Here is a 21382-nt window from a genome sequence, read left to right as displayed (position 1 = left end):
CCTACCACCTCAGACACTTGCTGGAGAAGAAACCTGAACTAGAACCTGCATCCTGCCAAGAAGAACTGCCTGGCTGCTCAAAGGACTCACCTGACTGCTTTCTACAAAGGACTGCTGCCTTGCTATTGGCCTGCTGCCTTGCTGAACTCTTGCCTTGCTGCAGAAGTGCTCTCCAAGGGCTTGGATAGAGCTTGCCTCCTGTTCCCTGAAGTCTCAGGACCAAAAAGACTTCCATCTTTCAACTGGACTCCTTGTGCACCGAAAAATTTGACGCACAGCTTGCTCCGCGGTGAAAAATTCACCGCACACCGATCCGGAAAGACGGCGCTCAACCCCGCAAGGAAAAGATCGACGCGACACCTGCCGTGCGACCAGAACTTTGACGCACGGCCCACCTGGACAACGCCGCCCGACTCCCAGAGAGGAAATCGACACGACGCCTGCCGTGAGGGAGAAAATTCCATGCACAGCCCACTGGAACGACGCGCAGCTGGATAACAAACCCAGGATTCCACGCACAGACTCCGGGACATCTGGTAATCCCGCGACCCACAAAGGAGACCTGTCCGCACGCCGGAAAACGACGCACGTCTTCCCCGCGTGAAAAATAACGACGCAAGTCCGTGTGTGAAGGGGCGAAACCGACGCAGACAACATTTTTCCACGCATCTCCTCCTCTGCGTCCCTTTGCAGAGATTTTTCACTCCAACCCAGGTACTTTGTGCTTGAAAGAGACTTTGTTTGCTTTTTAAAGACTAAAGACACTTTATATCACTTTTCAGTGATATCTCTACAATTTCATATTGCATCTTTTATCGTTTTGACCTGCAAATATCAAGATAAATATTATATATTTTTCTAAATACTGTGTGGTGTATTTTTGTGGTGCTATATTGTGTTATTGTATGATTTATTGCACAATTACTTTACATATTACCTTCTAAGTTAAGTCTGACTGCTCAGTGCCAAGCTACCAGAGGGTGGGCACAGGATAATTTGGATTGTGTGTGACTTTCCCTGACTAGAGTGAGGGTCCTTGCTTGGACAGGGGGTAACCTGACTGCCAACCAAAGACCCCAATTCTAACAAATACCATGTCGTAATTTACGGTGTAAGATGCACTCTAATCACACAGATCTGGTATATGCTATTTGTACAATACTGTTCCTATGACAAATAAAAAATTACAACACAAAAAAATAAAAAAATTATACTCCCCCAAACTATTAGTGAAAACTACGATGTCATCCTGATATGCATGCAATTCTCTGAAATCTCCAAAAAGTTTGTCCATGATCTTTTGGAATACACTGGCAGCTGCTGCTAAACCGAATGGTAACCTGAGGTATTTATAAGCTCTAAACGGAGTCACAAAAGTCGTCAACTCTTGAAAGTCAGTGGTTAATGCAACCTGGAGATAGGCTGAGCCTAGGTCTTTGATAGAAAAACACTTTGCCCAATCCAAGTTGGCTAGCAGATCATGTGTCTTGGGTAAGGGATGGCAATCTACCACAATGTTCTTGTTAAGAGTGCATTAATTGGTGCACAATTTGAATTCACCAGACTTTTCCCATGATACTACCACGGGAGCAACCCACTGTGAGGAATCACTGGGCTCAATGATGCCTTGAGAACACAAATTACTAAGAGTTTGTTTTAGTTCCTCTCTGACACTCAATGGATCGAACCTTGTGTGCTACTGGTTGTGCTTGACATTTAAGTCTAACCTGATGCTTGTATCCCTTAACAACTTTAACTTGTTCACAAAACAGATCCCTAAACACAGACTATGGGGGTCATTCCAAGTCTGGCGGGCGGCGGAGGCCGCCCGCCAGACTTCCCCCCTCCGAAATACCGCTCCGCGGTCGAAAGACCGCGGAGGGTATTCTAAGTTTTTCCCTGGGCTGGCGGGCGGTCACCAAAAGACCGCCCGCCAGCCCAGGGAAAAACTCCCTTCCCACGAGGATGCCGGCTCGTAATCGAGCCGGCAGAGTGGGAAGGTGCGACGGGTGCTGTTGCACCCGTCGCGTATTTCACTGTCTGCAAAGCAGACAGTGAAATACTTGTAGGGGCCCTCTTACGGGGGCCCCTGCAGTGCCCATGCCAGTGGCATGGGCACTGCAGGGGCCCCCAGGGGCCCCGCGACCCCCCCTACCGCCATCCGGTTCCCGGCGGGCGGACTGCCGGGAACTGGATGGCGGTAGGGGGGGTCGGAATCCCCTCGGCGGCGCAGCAAGCTGCGCCGCCTTGGAGGATTCCAAAGGGCGGCGGTACACTGGCGGGAGACCGCCAGTGTTGCCGGTCCGACCGCGGCTTTACCGCCGCGGTCGGAATGCCCTTGGGAGCACCGCCGGCCTGTCGGCGGTGCTCCCGCGGTCCTCCAACCCGGCGGTCATTGACCGCCAGGGTTGGAATGACCACCTATATCTCCTCAACAATTTACTTGACACCGTCTATATAGGATAAGGGTAATTCTCCAATAACCACTGGGTTGTCTGCCCTGATACTAAGTACAAACCCATTTTAGCCAAATCTTGCCATTCAATATTGTCTTTCCCCTTTATAGCCACTTAAACATTTGTAACAGTTTCTCTGCCAATCACTCTTTTTTAGATCTGAAGTATCCGACGATTTCAATGTATTTCTTCTCAAATGCTTTGGGATTCACATCAGTGGGTATAAATTATATCTTCCGGTCCCACTTGTTATTAAAAGGGGTATCCCTAAGAATGCTGAGGGGAGAACCAGAATCAGCCATTACCTATAAAGGAACATTGTCAATGATCTCATCACAAAGTGGACCTTTAAAGCAAATTGCATTCGATGGTATGAATTACATTATTGAGATTTTCAGTGCAAGAATTAACCTCCAAATCAATACTCCCTATTCTCAGAGGGAAATGACCCATCTTCTTACATAATAAACAGCGTTTGCCAATTTCAGGACAACCTGTAAAGTTACAAAGGTGGTTTGTAGAACCATACCTGTAACATGTGCTTGTAAGTCTTTTATTGGTGTGCTTTGTTGTTTGTCCTTTTGTGTCAACTATACACAATAACTGTTTCTTTTTCTAAATATGTAGTAGATTTGGGTTGTGATACAGGATAAAGGGAGAGCAATCTAGTATATTTGTGTCATGATGCAGGACAAAGGGAGAGCAATTGGAGGAGCAGTTGGGTGTGGCTGGGTGCTGCTGCCGGAGCTGCCAGAGCTGGGGGGAGCATGCAACATTATGAGTGTAGAAGTGGCATCCTGAGCTGTGGCACTGCAGTGGTTACCCCGAGTGGTCAGCAATGGGGGGGTGAGGTGGGGCATCCCGGGCATTTCAGAAATTCCTCAGCTAGAGCCCCGGCCCAGGTCAGCTCAGATGACCTGAGAGGCAGTACGAAGCAATCCCAGAGGCATCTTGGTGACCCCTTGGAAAGCTCCCGACCATAGATGCTCAGGTGACACTTACTCAGCCACTCCAGTCCTCGTTCGTCTCACCTGCTGCACCTTAGTTTTGCCCAGATTACTGAGCTTACCTGGGTCCTCCTAGGAGACTTGTGAGGATGCTAAGAAGAGAGGTGAGCGGGAGTTGTGGTCACTCATCTGGTGTCCCCTATTTGGGGGGGAGGGGTGCCAGGAGGGAGAGCTCTTGGTAGCAGAAGCAATTGTACCAGGTCACGGTGTGGCTTGCCACCACGGGCCTCTCTTCCCCGCTCCCTCTCATTTCCTTCTGCCACAAGTAATCCTTACAAGGAGGCTCATCTGATAATTACTCCCTCAGTAATTGAAAGGAAATACCACTCATTAAGAATGTGGCTTGGACTTCTTTGACTTTGGCTCCCTTCTATGAAAGAGGCTGGATAAAGTTGGCTGCAATTTCATGTTATCATAGCACATATCATTTTGGAGCAGTAGTCAGCCAGCCTGAGTCTGCTTTACTCCATCTCCAAGCCCAACATCTTGTGACTGCTCTCTGCAGGACTTTTTGGAGGGCTAGTTATTTCCCCCTAAACAGAAGAACAAATAAACATAAAAGGAATGACTGCAAAAAAATTGAGATCCAGCTGCCTGTTAATGGGGAGGGCTTGCGCAAAAACGAAATCAAATCCCTTATTTAAGAGAGCTCCCCTGATGGTTGCTCTGAAAAATAAGAACCACATCTTCTCTCTGTGAGAAACAGAGAAATCTCCCAACAAAGTTAATGTTGGACGCTCCAGGAGAAAATCGTGGAATCACAGTGTCAAAAGGGGAATTAATCCAATCTCAGGGTGGCTTACCCAAAAGTGATGAGCCAGGTGGAGAATAAAATATCACTGCCTCCCCAAGTGGAACTTAAGCAGCAAAACAAAGCAGGTTTACAAAGAGAGGTCCCTTGGCCCTCCCATCAGTCCCCTACCATTCATTGTTTTCCTATCAATTCAACAAAAATAGCCAATTGTGTTGCACCTATAATTCAAGGTACATTCAAAAGGATCCTTCTAAAGTAGATCCTTCATGCCCCTTGGATGAGGACTTCACATTACCTGACTTCGGCCTATTTCGGAAACATGGACACACGATACGGAGTTTACTCTACATCCATTGGATTCTCTGCTCCAACACTAACGACTGCCCTGCAACTTTTTAGCCTTCCAAGAATTCCTCTTTTCCAACTCAATTATCAGAGACGCTATATCAAGAAGAGTTTGTGATGATGCCATGCCACCTTCCAGACCAAGAGGTAAATAGGTAAGCCTGCCTGCTTAGTCTCGTGAGGCTTCTGGCCTCTAATATACATTTTTGGGAAAAATTTGTAGAGGGGGTCGGACTCTGTTCTGGACACAGTGACTGCTATATTGAAAGAATTGACAGGTAGAAAGAAATATAAGGGATCGGAGGTTGATCGCATACCCTTGCCAGAGGTAATCACTACCCCAATGGCAAATGGAGAACATAAAAAAACAAGGATACAAATGGATTTTGGAACCCAAGCGGGAACACCTTCATGTAGAGCCAGCAATAAAGATCTAACCACAGTGGAAAGTCCAACTGGCTTTATAATATAGATCTTTGACTCTGACACAGTGGGTCGGGCAGATAGTGGGTCCGTTGGCAATAATCCTTGTAATAAAAAATACATGTTTTCAATATTCAAATCATATACTATACAGGATTTGAAGGGGGAGGAGCCTGGTCCACCCCTGCCAAATTGTAAAGGCAAATTTAACAAATGGAAGAAACATCCTAATCACAGATTCGCACAGAGAGGAGGTAGAAAACTTTGATTTAGAGAAGAGTCAGATCATCCCCTAAGACCAGCAGAGTCCCCAAGGTCAGAAGGGCTATTGTACATCTCTCAAGCTGGTCCCCCAGGAGAGGGCCCCTCACAACCAACCTCTTGCCCAGGGAGGAGCACAGATATATTGGTGGCAGTTGACTTAACAGATCAGCCCCTACCTAAATTACCTTCTTCAAACCCTGCAGTGATGCCACTCATGTCCAGAAGTGCAAAGAAGGCTCCAGTAGACTCCCTCAGAAGCTAAAATACACATGCAGCATATAGGTGATTCCTCTTCACTGGATTTCATTCCACTTTTCAACTCTGGTCTAACTATGAGCAGATCTTCCCTACTTGCCTGCTTCTCGGACATAGATTCTCTAAACCTAATCCAAAGCAGAGACATTAACCTGGTAACTTTGGGGGTTATTCTAACTTTGGAGGAGTGTTAATCCGTCCCAAAAGTGACGGTAAAGTGACGGATATACCACCAGCCGTATTACGAGTTCCATAGGATATAATGGACTCGTAATACGGCTGGTGGTAAATCCGTCACTTTTCCGTCACTTTTGGGACGGATTAACACCTCCTCCAAAGTTAGAATAACCCCCTTTGTCTTTTGTGAAGGGTGGGCCTAAGTCAAGGGTATCTTTTTATTCTAAAACCACTGTGAAGACGATTCTTCAAAATACGGGAGGGCAGGTTTAACAGCCCCTAGTGCCACAGAAGTGTCACTGTTCATGACGCTCCAGTGGCACTAACCACTGCTCCATATTTACTTTTTTGTGACGTTACGCCTCACTGTAAATATGGGCCCCTCTGACGCAGTTTTCTGCATCAGAGGGGCGTGCAATGGGTGTTGCTGAGGGCTTTCCACCACAACTCCCATTGATTTTGACGCTGTCTCAGATTTACAAGTTGTCGTAAACCTGTGGCAGCACCAAAAACTAACGCCACCCCAGGGGTGGCATTAGCATAGCAAAACGAGAAGGAGTAACTTTATTCCTCCTTGTTTTTTGCTTTTTCTATGTGTGCCGCATTCTGCAGCACACATAGAAGAATCAAAATGCCATGGATGATTGCTTATGTGCAGGAAGGTTTGTCTATTGAGGAAGCTAGCCGGGCTACATTTATCTCCAAATTGTATGAGAAAAATGATGAGGAGAGGGGATATAACTTCCCTGAATTCAGCACTTACACGCATGACCCTCCCTCAGTGAAAGAAATAAAGCTAGCCATTCGAGGGGTGTGCTCCTCAACTGTGATGGGGCCTGATAAAGTCCCCATTTCTGTTATAAAACAAGAACCATCCCTATAGAATACATTTCTGTGCCCAGTTTTTAATAGCTGCTATACAATATAGAAAAATCCCTCCCTCGTGGACTCGGAGCATTATAGTCCCAGAAGTCAAGAAGGGATTCTGTAACTTGCCTGAGAATTATAATTAGAAAGATGCAGTGGACAAAGTCTTTACAAAATGTCTACTGACCCAGGTAAATGACTGGGCAGAAGAGAATGATGTAATCCCCAGGAGCAGACCAGGTTTCGGAGAAATCATGGAACACTTGATAACATAATGGCTCTTCAGTTAATTACTGAAAATATGTAAAAGTGAGAGGAGGTGTGAACTATGCAGCATTCATAGATTTCTCCACAGCTTTGGACAAAGTGGATAGATCTCTTTTGTGGAGGAAGCTATTCAATTTGGGTATGCCAGGCACTCTGTTACACTTAATCATTGCTGTTCATTCCTCCACCTGGTGTACAGTCCAGTGGGGATCGGGGCCTATCAAAGAAAATTCCAACCCAAAATGGCCTAAAACAAGGGTGCCTACTTGCCCCTATCCTTCCCCCCTATACATTTCTGATCTCCCTGCTTGCTTAATACAGTGTGAGGGCATAACACCGTCTATAGTAGGCCAATCATTAGCCTGTCTATTGTATGCAGGCAACATTATAATTGTTTACCTAACTACTAAGGGCCTAAATAGTTGCCTGCACACTCTGCAGGAATTTGCAGTTAGACATCATCTAACGATAAACATCTCGATGAGTAAAATTTTGCGCTTCCATGGTAACAGGAAACTTAAATGGCCTAATTGTACTTGGGTCCTAGGCTGCCAAAAGCTAGAAAGGGTTAATTCTTATGTATTTTTGGGGAAAATAATGTGTGGTAGTCTTAGCTATATGGCCCACATTGAGAATAATAAAGATAAAGCCCAATCTAAACGTCTGGGTGTCTTTTATAGGGCCACCGGCCAAAGGCATTTTTCTTCCTCCTCAAGGTTTATAGGGAAGACATTCCAGCTTCTTCATATTATGGGCTGGAACTGACTGGAATTGATAAATGGGGATTTTTAAATATGATGGAAGGGCGAATATTGAGAAACATTGCCTCCGTTACCTCCGCATTTCTCGCCCTATGGCTGAATTTGGACATGAGAAGCGTGTTTGTCCATGGTTTGGCGGGGTGGTACACTGGTTTTCCTGCGTAGTGAGGAGTGAACTCTTATGAAGAAAGAAATCGTAATTGACAAAAAAGAGAGATCATTAGTTTATAGTAACCTCCTCTTAATGGTCAATCAGTTACAAGTAGATCTGAGTTTAGTGTTCACACAATCAGGCACACAACTAAAAGACACACTAAAGCATGCCACCTGGATGCTGAGTCTCCGCTTAGATATGGAGGCATGTCAAAAAAGAAAGGGCTTTCTAAATATACTTGACTCCAACACAATAAATAGAGCACAACCTTTCGTCAACTAAAATTTGTCTCATAGAATGCAGCGTTTCTGGATCATGCTCAAGTGGGGTTTGCTCCTGCTGAACTCTCTCAAGGTGAACTTGTATGGTTGTTCCCCAGTTTGTAACTTATGACACATTGGGACTCAAGATTTAAATTATGTCCTGTTTGTATGCCTGGCACATTTACTATATGGTCGCAAAATGGCTGTGGCCTATCTTTCTGCAGCTGTCTATCTGATCAGCCTCCGATGCACTACAGTCACTTTATGCGTCTCTGTACGAACAATTCTGTTACAGAATTTTTAACTTTTTTTTATTCTTGCATTGATCTCTCTGTAATCATGTCAGTAATTTTATTATGAATTGGATTGTTATGTATATTATGTATCCTTATGGAACTGCAAGTGTATGCTTTACTCCTTTCAATATGTTTTTATGTGAACATCTTCAGAGCTCCATAACATAAAATAAAATAAACTTGAACTGAACTGTATTAGATAAAGATTTGATAGCAGTTTCTGCATTCAAAACATTGGAAGAAATCAAGGACCTTTGAATACTTTTAGCTAAGTCAATGACCTCCATACGTGTAGGGTTTCAGAAGCTTAGAGACCTTTCTTGGATTTTTCTTGTTGCACAGTTAAATACGAATTGGTCTTGAAGACAAAATTCACGTTTCTGCCAAGATCCTGAGAGCAGACACCTATTCCTCTATACCTTCTTTAGTTGATTGTCTACATTTGAAAAAGTAAATCCTCTTGATCATGATGCTTGGCTCATCATAAAACTATTTGCATAGTCTCTCAACAGCTTCTATATGCACATTCGACTGAACATCTCCAGATGAACCTTGAGGGTCAGGCACTGGTGGTAGATTGTCAAACTTTATTGAGCAGTTGAGCAGTCTGGCCAAGACTTCTAAACAAAAATTGTGTGCAGGGCTAAAATCACCAGCATCAATTGCAACTAAGTGGCTTTCGAATAGTCCTAGCCATTGAGACCACTTTACAGGTGGTTTACTGGGGTGAGCCAAAAATGGAGATGGCTTTGTAATTTGGTGAGATGTAGCCATGACACAAATTTTAGGTGCACAGGAACTGCTGACACATGAAGAAACACGCAGCGAAGATATCAGACTCGAGAAGTGGCATACTGGGTGTTCTACTTAATGAAGTAAAAAAAAGTATCTTATTGAGGCTGGGGGTCCGAGGCAGAACTGAGACGACAATCAGACTTCAGAGAAGCTGCTGAGACAGGGTGCGGTCCTGATGCGGCATAGGCATGGGTATTAGGAACTCTGTGGTTAAGGCAAATAATGAGATTGACGTAGGTGTGTGACTGTGGGTGAAAATCCTGTCACCAAATGTAGTAAGTTGAGCAGCACATGAGCAGGTAAGTAGAAAATGAGTTTATTCCTGGAACAGCATCGCCCACAATGTGAAGCGTCTGGTTGGCTCGGATCCCCACTACAACTGCCAGTTGCTGTTGGAATCCTCGCCTACCATTCTGCCCACGCTTGAGAAATATTTGAGCAATATCAAGTATGTGTTTGTTCAATATCAAGTATGTTATTTACATCACACTACAACTATGCAAAATTTTGTTGTGCATGCATTTTAAGTTCACCTAGTACTCAGACTTCATCTTCTTACTCTCTTTGAGGGTACAGCTTGACTCTACTCCTTTGATATGTTCAGCAGAGGGGCCCTACTCCTATTTACCATATGGATGTAGCTCAAAATGTTGCTTAATTTATTAGGTTTTCTTTGTGGGCAGCTGGGGAATCACATACAAACTCACCCAATTATTAACAAATACTTCTTCTAACATAGTGCCAGGCCTATTGGTTTTGTCAATGCTTGTTTGAAGAGCCATCTTTTCATTTCAAAAGCATACAGTGGAAATTAGCAAACCATAAATGTAGGCCTGGATAAAATCCAGGCATCTAAAATATCGAAAATCAATTTTTCAAAGCAAATTTTCTGCAAACTTTAGATTTCAGTAACATGACAGCTCAACATATATTGTATTCGGTGCAGCTCAACTTCATTGAGCACAAATTACACCAGAGACTCTGACCCATTAAATCCAATACATTTGCCTGGCTTAATCATGCACGTTTCTTTAACACATTGCAGCTGTTAAACTAGAAAAGAGTTGGAAGAGCACTGTGTGTCATAAGTTGATTTCTTTAAAAGTACTCACATTGATTACTTCCACTTTACTTTCTGTCAGGTTCGCTTGTGCTCCCCCACCTGAGAATAAATATCATCATGCCCTCCTTGCATTGCTTCTGTATTAGTTACTGCTTATTGGTTATCTATGCACAATTTTGCTACCAATAATAGGCATCTTTGTAGGTGTACTACATGAAATACTACATAAACATGTACTGTGAAAAATAAATGGATTATTTCGTCTGAAAAAGATAGATAAGTACAGGAAAAGAAGGTGACAGACAGACAAGGGAATCAAAACAATTACTTAGGAAAAGTCTCCATGCAAAAAACTACGAAAATGCTATCTAATCAAAGTTTACTACTTGGTGTGTGCTCATTAATACTACATTGAACAGTTGTGGGAAAATGCCCCTTTTTGCATGGTCACCCTCATTTTATGCTGAATTTTATTGGTGATGTTCAGACTCTGCACACTGGGGCAGGCAGTACTGTCCATTGCTCTGTGTATATGCTCTACCCCCTACAACACGTAGAAATTGGCTAATGGCTGATTGACTTATTTAATTTCCTTCTAAGGCCATAATATATGGTGCAGATAATACATATATGGCATAAAAAATTTAAATATTACCTAAGGACTACAGCAGCTGTTATGCCATCCATTAGTGTGACAGGGGAACACATACCTTCTGGCCTACCCCTGCGATCTGACTGCAGCAGTGTAAAACCTGCAGTGTGACATGGTACAATAACTCTTTTTAATAGCTAAAACCTTTTTATACATTTTAATATTAGGAATTTGCCCCTATGAAGGAATTGTAGCTAACAAGGTAGGGTGCATGGTATTTGAAATTGGGACATGTAAAAAAGTATTATTACAATATCCCTACAGTGACAAGTTCCTAAAAGCTATTATCACTGTAGCACGCCTAGCGGTTCTTTAAAAAAGTACTGTATCTAGGGAATGAGACCAGCTAGAAAAATAATTAATTACTTTTTTTATTAGTTATTAAAAATCCAGTTCAGCAGTGAAGTCAGATTTGTAATAAATATTAAGGAAAAGTAACTTTTAAAATGTTCTATTTTCCCTGTCTAATGTTCCTGGTGACTAATTTGCATTGAATCTCCAGCTTCTCTCAGCCGATGCTCAGCACGGAAAGGGGTGTGAAAGACATGTAAAAATTCCTTCCAGGAGCACACATTAGGCTGATCGGCAAAGGTAGATGTGGTTCCTCTGAGCTCAACAGAATATGCAGGATGAGAGCTGTGCCACTCCAGGTTACACCATAATGTCAAATCCTGCATGACAGGTATGTCTCAAGCACATGTAAAAGTGTTGCCAGTAAGTCCAGCACCACATATGGCCAACCACTGGTACTGCAACACTATCCCCAAGAAAATAATGGAGGTAGGGACTTTAATTTAAACCCCACATAAAATAATGCTAAATTAAACGTAATTATTTTGAACAGGGAGAAATAGGAATACATGTAATGTAATGTTACAATATATACTACATATTGTTTAAAAAATGTAACTGTCATTTTTTAAATTAAAAATTATTGTAATTTGTTTGGAAATATAATACAATAATTAAATCCATACATCACTTTTTTGTTTGAATAGGGTTTTATTCCTTTTAAGGTCATATCATGCAACAAAACAAAAAATGACTAAATTTTAAATAAATATAGAAAAATAAGTTACATTATCATTTAACAAAAATATCTTTTTTATATTTTTTTGAAATAATTAAACTTTTTATATTTTTCCCTATACTTTACCACTTGGAGATCTCTGCTCTGACTGCCCAATCTGCCTATAGTAAAGTATAAGAAACAGTAAAAAACGTTATTTAACTGAAAAAAAATAGAACAATTATTTTGGGTATTAAATATTTATGCAAATGTATTGTATATATGTATTTTAACTGTACAACAAAATAACAAAATGCTACAAGATTAGGTGGGCTACATTTTGGTGTGAGGCATGATAACCATAGGGATGCACTTATTGTGTTGCAGAGATTTTGGAGAAGTTCGTGAGCCTGATGTGGAGCCTAGAGGAAATGAGATATTCATTTTCATATGTTGATGCCTGCCATATATATGTAGGTGCGGCAACACCACTACTGTTGGCGGACACAACACACACAGAACTGCCCTGTGTACTAGGCCTTGCCCAACCAGTCACTATGGTAGTCACCAACCCATGGGGTACAATGCCTAACGCCAACATATGCACACCTGACACCCACAGGACTCCCCTGCACACTAGTAGCTGTCCAATTGTACCAGTGGGGTAGGGGTGCTTCTGAGCCTGCAAATAAGGGAGCTACCCTGGCATCACTGCCCTGGCCTAGGGGCATCCACAGCCTACACCCCCCACCCAGATCCCTCCTAAACCGTGTAGAGTCAGCTTTATGACACTGTACTCACCCCCTTGTGGCTGCTGTGATGCCCTCAAGCGCCCATCCAACTCCAGATAGGCCACCTCCAGGATGCCTAACATCAGGGGGGTCATGGTGCGACGGGCACCCCTTCCACGTTGGGAGGCCAGCCCCAGCTGGGCCTCCACCGTCTTCTTGCTCCAGCGGCGCAGGTCCTCCCATCTCTTGGCGCATTGGGTGCTCCGTCTGTGATAGACCCCCAAGGTCTGCACTTCCTTGGCGATGGCATGCCAAATACCCTTCTTTTGGTGGGCTCTGACCTAGAGGAAAAGTACAGGAGGAAAGGGAATTACTCACCCATCCGGATCGTTATACTCATTGTCCACCAGTTCCCACCCATGCCCTGACGCACATACACTGACAATCCTCACATGCAGCCCTCAGCCCCCCCAACACGTGACTTCCATCCACACCACTCCAAATAGGCATTGCCCACACATCATGCTCACAGTGTACTCACCTGTTTGTCTGGAGGACCGTAGAGTAGCGTGTACTGGGGGAGGACCCCACCCACCAGTTTGTCCAACTCCTCTGCAGTGAAGGCAGGGGCCCTTTCCCCAGGCACTGTAGCCATTGTCACTTCCAGACTCAGGTCACAGCAGCACTTGCAGTGTAGGTCCTCTCCTGTTGATGGTCAGGTATCAAGTGAGTGAACAGATAGAAAATGCCAGTCACGTCCGCGGCGGTGCGTACCGTCGCCACCGGCGTACATGGCCATTGGCTCCTGGAACCCGTAGGGCTAAATGATAACCAATGCTGAGTTGCGTGGCGGTCTTTGACCGCGACGCTGCACAGCGCCAGCGCTGTTACCTCATTTCCCCTTGTCCCTCCTCACAAGTCAGGCAGCCGACATTTCAGGGGTGCACATGGCACCTAACTGCATTACAGCACATATTGGCACATATACTGACTAACTATTTCACACATGGATTTACTAACTTACTGCAGACACTGTTGTGCTACCTATGTGGTAAATGACCCTCTGCTCACCGTTCTCCTCCATAGGCTATAACCGCTGGGGCAGATGATGAGATGGTGGCATCCTCCGGTGTACAGACCCCTGGTGGACCTGTCGACAATGGAAGACAGACACATCGTAATCACATACAGACTTGATCGTGCCACAATCCAAGACCTGTGTGCCCAATTGGAGCCAGACCTGATGTCATCTATCCACCAACCCACAGGTATACCCCCTTTAGTGCAGGTCCTGTCAGTGCTCCATTCCCTGGCAAGTGGCTCCTTTCAAACTACATTGGCCATGGCATCTGGGATGTCTCAGCCAATGTTTTCTAACGTGTTGACCAGAGTTTTGTCTGCCCTGCTGAAACACATGCACAGCTACATCGTGTTCCCCCAGGTGGATGATTTGGACACAGTGAAAGCTGACTTGTATGCCCTGGGACATATCCCCAACATCATAGGTGCCACCCCCCCGCAGAAATGAACAAGTGTACGGAAATAGAAAAAGCTACCATTCAATGAATGTGCAAATGGTGTGTTTGGCGGACCAGTACATCTCCCATGTGAATGCCAAGTATCCTGGTTCTGTGCATGACACCTATATCTTGTGGAATAGCAGTATCCCTTATGTGGTGGGCTAACTCCAGAGGCACCGGGTGTGGCTAATAGGTGAGCCCAAGGTCCCCACATAGTATGAGAGGGTGTCTGGGTATGGGATAGTCCCTAAGGGTTAGTGTGTGTCTAACAGCTATCCCTCGAAATTTGCAGGTGACTCTGGTTACCACAACCTTCCATGGCTACTGACCCCAGTGAAGAATGCCAGGACAAGGGCAGAGGACCGCTACAATGAGGAACATGGCCAAACTAGGCATATTATTGAGAGGACACTCGGCCTCCTGAAGGCCAGATTCTGGTGCCTCCATCTAACAGGTAGCTCCCTATACTACTCACCGAAGAAGGTGTGCCAGATAATCGTGGCATGCTGCATGTTGCACAACCTGGTATTGAGACGCCAGGTGCCTTTTCTGCAGGAGGATGAGCCCGGTGATGGTCTTGTGGCAGCGGTGGAGCCTGTGGACAGTGAGGAAGTGGAGGCAGAGGAAGAAGATATTGACAACAGAACGAACATCATCAGGCAGTACTTCCAGTGACACACAGGTAAGGGACTGTAACTCCTCCTCACATTTCAGAATACTGTAGGGCATTGTACATGTCATCCTCTTCACTTCTGTCTATGGACACTGACTGTTCCCTTTGGATTTACTTTTTGTAGATCTGGGTACCACAATCAGCCTTCTGCTATATGTACTGCTGGCCAACAACTGTCATACATTGGTATGAGTAAATTAACATTTGCATTGCTATTTATTGCTACTGTTGTGATATTACATTTGTGAAAGTTCAGACTGACTCCAGATTGGTTTGTGATTAAAGGGTGTTTATTTAGGGGCTAATGAGTATAGGGGTATGTGCAAGGGGCTGGGTGATGGTGGAGGAAGGTCCATGGTAGAGTCCAGTCTATTTGTATCACAGGTGCATTGTCCAATGGGGCATAGGAAGGGGAGTAATGGCAGTTCAACTTGGACAGGGTGACATAGTGGGACAGAAGGGTGACAATAAGGATAGTCTTATTTCCTGGCGGGGTCTTGGCACTGTTCTCTGTCTTCTGCCTGGATCGCAGGGACCGTTTGCGGGGTGGTTCTCCTTCTGCAGGTGGTGGGGTGCTGGTGGCCTGTTGTTCCTGTGGCGGTGCCTCCTGTCCACTAGCGTCGGCGGAGGAGGAAGGCTGTTCATCGGTTTGGCTAGTGTCAGGGGCCCTTTGTTGTGCCACTGCCTCCCTCATGGTCTTGCCCATGTCAACCAGCACCCCTGCTATAGTGACCAGGATGGTGTAGATTTTGGTGAGGTCATCCCTGATCCCCATGTAGTGTCCCTTCTGCAGCCGCTGGGTCTCCTGAAACTTGGCCAGTACCGTGCCCATGGTCTCCTGGGAATGGTGGTATGCTGTTGGAGAGTGCCTCATGGAGAGTGGGTTCCCTGGGCCTATCCTCCCCCGTCACACAGCAGTCCTCCCAGCTTCCCTGTTGTCCTGTGCCTCTGTCCCCTGAACTGTGTGCCCACTGCCCCCAGGTCCCTGATCATCCTGGGTTAGTGGGGTTGCCTGGGGTAACTGTAGTGGTGGACACACTGCTGATTGACATGTCCTGGGTACAGTGTCATGGGCCCGCTGGGTGGGTGCTATGCTGGTGTTTCCTGAGGGGGGAGGTTCTGTGGTGGTTTGGGACTGTGGCAGGGGAACCGACTGTCAAGAGGTCCCAGATGGGCCAGGCTGGTCATCCTGATCCAGGCGTTCAGAGCTGCTGTCATCACTGTGGGCCTCTTCTGTGAGGGGACTGGATATGGCTGGCACCTCCTGTCCAGTGACGTTGGGTAGGGGTCCTCTTGGGATGTAAATGCATTGTTATTTTATCTGTGTGTGCCATCTTGTGCAATTGGTGTGTTCCCCTGTATTAATGTGCTTGCACTGTCGCCTTGGCCTTGTGTGATTGGTGATTATGTTGGTTGGGTGAGTCTCTCTACTGGACATGCTGTGGTGATGGGTGTCCATGCAGGTCTGTGATGGGGGTCCATGCATTTGTGTTGCATGCAAGGCTTGGTATTGGAATGGGTGGGTTGTGATAGTGGGGTATATGTGAGGTGTTGGAGTGATGGGGTGAGGGTAGGGGAAGGAGTTGGTAGGGGAAGGAGTTTGTGATGGCATGCAGTTAGGGTGGGGGATAAAGTAGTAAAGATTTGACTGTCTAGAGTCCAGTCCTCCTGCTACTCCTGCGAGGCCCTCAGGATGCATGATCACCAAGACTTGCTCCTTCCATGTTGTTAGTTGTGGGGGAGGAGATGGTCCTCTGTACAGCAATCTGGTGTCTTCCCCTGTAGGTCGATCCACCTCTTCCTGATCTCATCTCTGGTTCTGGGATGCTGTCCCATCGCGTTGACCCTGTTGATGATTCTCCGCCATATCTCCATCTTCCTTGCAATGGAGGTCTGCTGCACCTGTGTTCCGAATAGCTGTGGCTCTACCCGGATGATTTCCTCCACCATGATCCTGAGCTCCTCTTCAGAAAACCTGGGGTGTCTTTGAGGTGCCATGATGTGGTGTGAGTGATGTGCAAGGTGATGTGTGGGGTGATGTGTTGGGGTGTGTGCTCTGAGGTGCGTGGATGGTGTATGTGTGATGGTGTTCTGTGCCTCTGGATGATGGTGTGGTCTTTGCTTTTCTCTCTCTCTGCATTTTTTCACTGTAAGGGGTTGTGGGTAATGTGGGTGTGTGTTTTATAGTGGTGTGAGTGTGTGGGTGTGGTGTGTGTATGTGTGTCAGGTGTGTGTATTTTGAATTGTCCAATGTGGTTATGTTTTGAAAGTGTGTGTGTATTTTGAGCGCAGCGGTGTCTACCACCAATAGTTTACAGCGGTTGAAAGACTGCTGGGTTGATTCGTGGGTCTGGATGCTGTGGGCATATTCCTGTTGGGGTGACAGTGTGGGTTTTGCTATCACCAGTTTATCACTGACCTTTGGTCTGGTGGACTTGTGTGGGTGTCTGTATAGTGCTGGATTTATCTGTGTGTGTCATAATACCTGTAGCAGAATACCGCCACGGTCACGGTATGTTGGTGGCTGTCAGCACGGTGGTAGGCGGCATTTACCGCCAGGGTTGTAATGAGGGCCTTAATGTGTTTAAAACATTTCAATTTAGTAGTAGATTGTTGTTAAACAATAAGGAGCGACTTGCACAGCTTTTGCCTGTCCTCATTTACATTCGTTGCCGTGGTTGATCGCTTCAGCTGGTGTGAAAGTGGACATGGCATGGCTGTAGGATATTTTTGGGCAAGGAGTATTGGGTGCAAATAGGCACAACACACGGGCTGAACAGCAGTTACGCAAGTCTACTTTGCAAATAGCATATAGCTGTAAAGCATAGAAATTCACTTTAAAAAACCAAAGCTACAGGGCCATTTTAGTTAGGCTCACATTTTAGGCGTCCAAAACCATAGAAATTCACCTCTTATAGTTAGAGTTATCTCAAGTAACTATAACTCGTGCCTTAAGGTAACTAAAACTCGCCCCCCCACCATGCTCAGTTTTTTGTCAAACATTTCACTGCAAATATTACATTGATATCAAGGATGTCATGAGTGCCGTAATTTGTGGGGTAATTATCAGTGCATTGCGAGGGCACGAGTTATAGCTACCTTAGGACACAAGTTATAGCTACTTACACATCAAAGGCAGGGGAAGCCTTTGAGGCTCACCACCCTGATGCTAATTGCTACTAACCAGCCTGGGTGGGAGGAGGTGTGACCTCTTTCCTGCTCAGGCCCTTTGTCTTATGCCCTGCCAAGGTGCTAGTGCCCCAGCAGGAGATCAGACTCTTGTCTGTGGTGGCAGCAGCTTCGTCTAGACCGCCAGAACAGTACGGAACTCGATAACTTGGTGGGCACTCTCTAAGGGTGCCACCGAGGCATCTGTTTTTTTATCCTAAACTTGGGCATCATGTGGAGGACAAAGTCCTTCCCGCCCTATCCAGCGAGGCATGCGGGAAATTAGCAATGCAGGAGACGTGCACCTCCAAAAGACTAGCCACACCTTTAAGGTGGGCTAGGAGGTCTGCAGAGCCAAGGGAGGGTTCTGCCATCTTGGCAGACCCCAAGAATAGTGGGTTCTGAGTAGAAAAGTGATGCCCTACCACAGGAAGTCGTCACTTCAGGGACGGATTAGCTGCAGGGACTACTAGCCAATTTGCCACTGTCCCTCACACCCTTAAATGCCTCCAAAACTAGGATTTAGGGGGCTCCCCTGGCACCAGAAGTCAGATCTTACCTGGAAAAGAAGAAAGAAGAATAAAGAGACATCAGCACCAACAACAGAACCTGGACTCCAGCCCAGCGCGAAGAAAGGACACAGAGGCCCTCATTTCGACCTCAGCAGTCTTTTTTAAAGACCGCTGAGGTACCGCCGCGCTGAAGACCGACAGTGCGGGTGGTTTTCCGCGCAGCGTATTATGACTGCTGGCAGCCCTCTGTCCTTTTTTGGACAGAGAGCCACCAGCAGCCATACTGGCGGTCAGCGGGGAAGTGGAGGCTGCTCCACCTCCACCACCCCGTCATCAGAACACCACCCGCCGAATCACATCCCATGATTCGGCGTGGTGGTGTTCTGGTGACGGGGTGCTGGCGGCGGAGCAGCCCCCATGGATCCCGTCCCATCCCGGAGGATCAACGGACAAGGTAAGTTGATCGTCGGTTAGGGGAGGGGGGTGGGTTGGTGTTGTGTGTTGTGTGCGTGCAAGGGTGTGTGAGTGTGAGTATGTAGAGGAGGTGTGTGAGTGCGTATATGCATGCAGGGGGTGTGTTGTGTGCATGGGAAATGTGTGCGGGTCGGTCTGGGTGCATGTCTGTTTGTATGTGTGCAGGTATGTGTTGTTGTAGTGTATGTGTGCGTGTACGGGTGTGTGTATGTGCATGTTGGGGGTGGGGGTGGGGTGTGTGTATGTGCATGTTGGGGGTGAGGGAGGGGGTGGGGAGAGTGTGTGTGTATGTGCATGTTGGTGGTGGGGTTGGGGCGGGGGTCCTGCCACCTTTGGCAGGTGGCAGCGGGGTGGTGGGTGTGGGGGGAGGACTCAGGTGTGGGGGAGGTGGGTGGGGGAGACCCCTATCAGTGCCTACCGCCATGGATTTCGTGGCGGTTCCAAACCACCCGAAACCCATGGCGGTATGCAGGGTCCTGATACCGCCGGTCGTCACCACCCTGACGGTCGGAGTGGAGAAGTGGCGGATGACCATGGCGGTAACCGCCATGGTCATATTTCCATTTTTTTTTCGCCGGCCTGTTGGCGGTATTACCGCCACTTCTCCCCGACCGCCAGGGTCGTAATGAGGCAGCAGAGTGCCCTAAGGAGACCAGTACTGGAATGGAGTGCCCCACGTGTGCCCAAGGTGAAGACTCGTTGGCCCCAGTGGACACCGAGACTCCAAGGAAGACACCCCTGGCTGGTGGCATCAGCCCGCTGTAACTTGCAGGAGTAAAGATGGCTGAGATTGAAGAACTGCGACCGGACAGGCTCTGCATTCATGAGCCTAAAGAAACTCGGTGCCCAGCATCTAAAGATTGGGAGTTAGGCCCGTGCCAAGTTTCAACCCTCTACTCCCCACCAAACAACGTCCAGCCGCCAGAAAGCCTGTGGCCCACCCTTGCAGGTACCAAGGCTTGTTTGTCACCAGCCCGGAAAGAGACAGCCACACAACGTTCACCAACTCCATAGCACACCCCCAGCATAGAGATCATCGTCACCAGCGACCCCTCTCCTGTGGGTTTGCAGACTGAAGGAAGTGACTTTGACTGGAGCAGCAAAGCATCTTTGGCACAACCAGACCTGTGATTGACAGCTCAAAGCCACCTCTGCACCCAGAGCCGCTGCTCAAGGTGGTGAAAATCCAACTGTCGATTCCTGCTCCTGGCTCCCCAAAGACCTCTACAGCAGAAGGGTAGAATGTGCGTCAACCCCCAAGTCCAGTTTTGCAACGGAGTACAAAATGCACCAGTCACTGAGGACTGTTCAGCACCAAGGACAGCCAAGTCACCTCTGCAATCAGACTCCCTGGACAAGGTAATCAAAGTCTGACTGTTGAATCTTGGTCTAGGTCCCTGGGTTCATCAGAACTCACCCTACAAGTGCCCTAGTGCACGCTGCTATTTTTCCTATTGACTTCAATGGAAGCCCTTTCAGTTTACAAAGCACAGTACTTTCTAAAGGCTTAAAAATTCAGAACTCCAGTTGTACAAAACCTACAAAGTTTGTTTTGGTGTCTAAATTAAGATTAAAATCTAATCTATTTTTCCAAATTGGCACCGGATTTCTATTGAGTCATGTCATATACTTATCATACATGTAGGTATTGTGAAATGCTTTACACCTGCTCTTCAAAGTAGCCTGACTGCTCCTTGCCACACTACCAGGACTGAGCTAGGGTTTGCTGAGACTGAATCCAATGTCCTCTACTGGGTATTGGGTTGGTATACCATGGTAAGACCACTTAGTCATGCCGTACAATACCTTCACCTTGCTACGTTGATGTCACAGCAGTGTGGATCTTGAACTTGTGTTTCACCCTATCACTGAGAGATAAGTATATTTTTGAGTACACAAGAAATCCTCAATTGCCTTTTAGAGTCAAAAACTATTTTTATGATTTTTTCTAAAAAGCAGGGTAGTTGGAATTGCTAGGACCCTGTGTTACACCCCCCATTCCAATAGGCCATAAAAGTTTGCAAACTAATTTTCAAATAAGCTAATGGAAGTTAGGTAAAGACTTTTTCCAAAGTTTAAAAAGTACCCAACTCCTTAGATAAACCAGTGCACAACGGAAAGGGTCCTGAGTCTCGATCAGCCCATCCTCTCCATCCTCAAGATCAAAGATCTGAGGGCAATGTGCAAAGCTAGAGGTATTAGTATTAAAGCTACTGCCAAGAGAGAAAACCTTGTGAAGGCCCTCACCTCTTTTGAAGAGGAAGAAATAGAGAAGAGGCATCCTCATAAGAACCAGGGACTGTGAGAGAGGAGGAGGAGGCCTTAGTCCTAGTAAGAGAAGGGGAAGGTGGAGAGGACCTTGACCTACTGTCGTTCCCCAGATCTCCCTCTCCAGAGGGAAGTGTCCTAAGTAACTCTAGTAACCCCCCACTGGTAGAAGAAGTAGGAACCTCGATGACAAGGTTCAGCAATTCTCCCTGGAGGAGAAGTGGCTTG

The sequence above is a fragment of the Pleurodeles waltl genome, chromosome 11 (genome assembly GCF_031143425.1).
Source record: "Pleurodeles waltl isolate 20211129_DDA chromosome 11, aPleWal1.hap1.20221129, whole genome shotgun sequence".
NCBI lineage: Eukaryota > Metazoa > Chordata > Amphibia > Caudata > Salamandridae > Pleurodeles > Pleurodeles waltl.
This window is presented reverse-complemented; position numbering follows the sequence as displayed.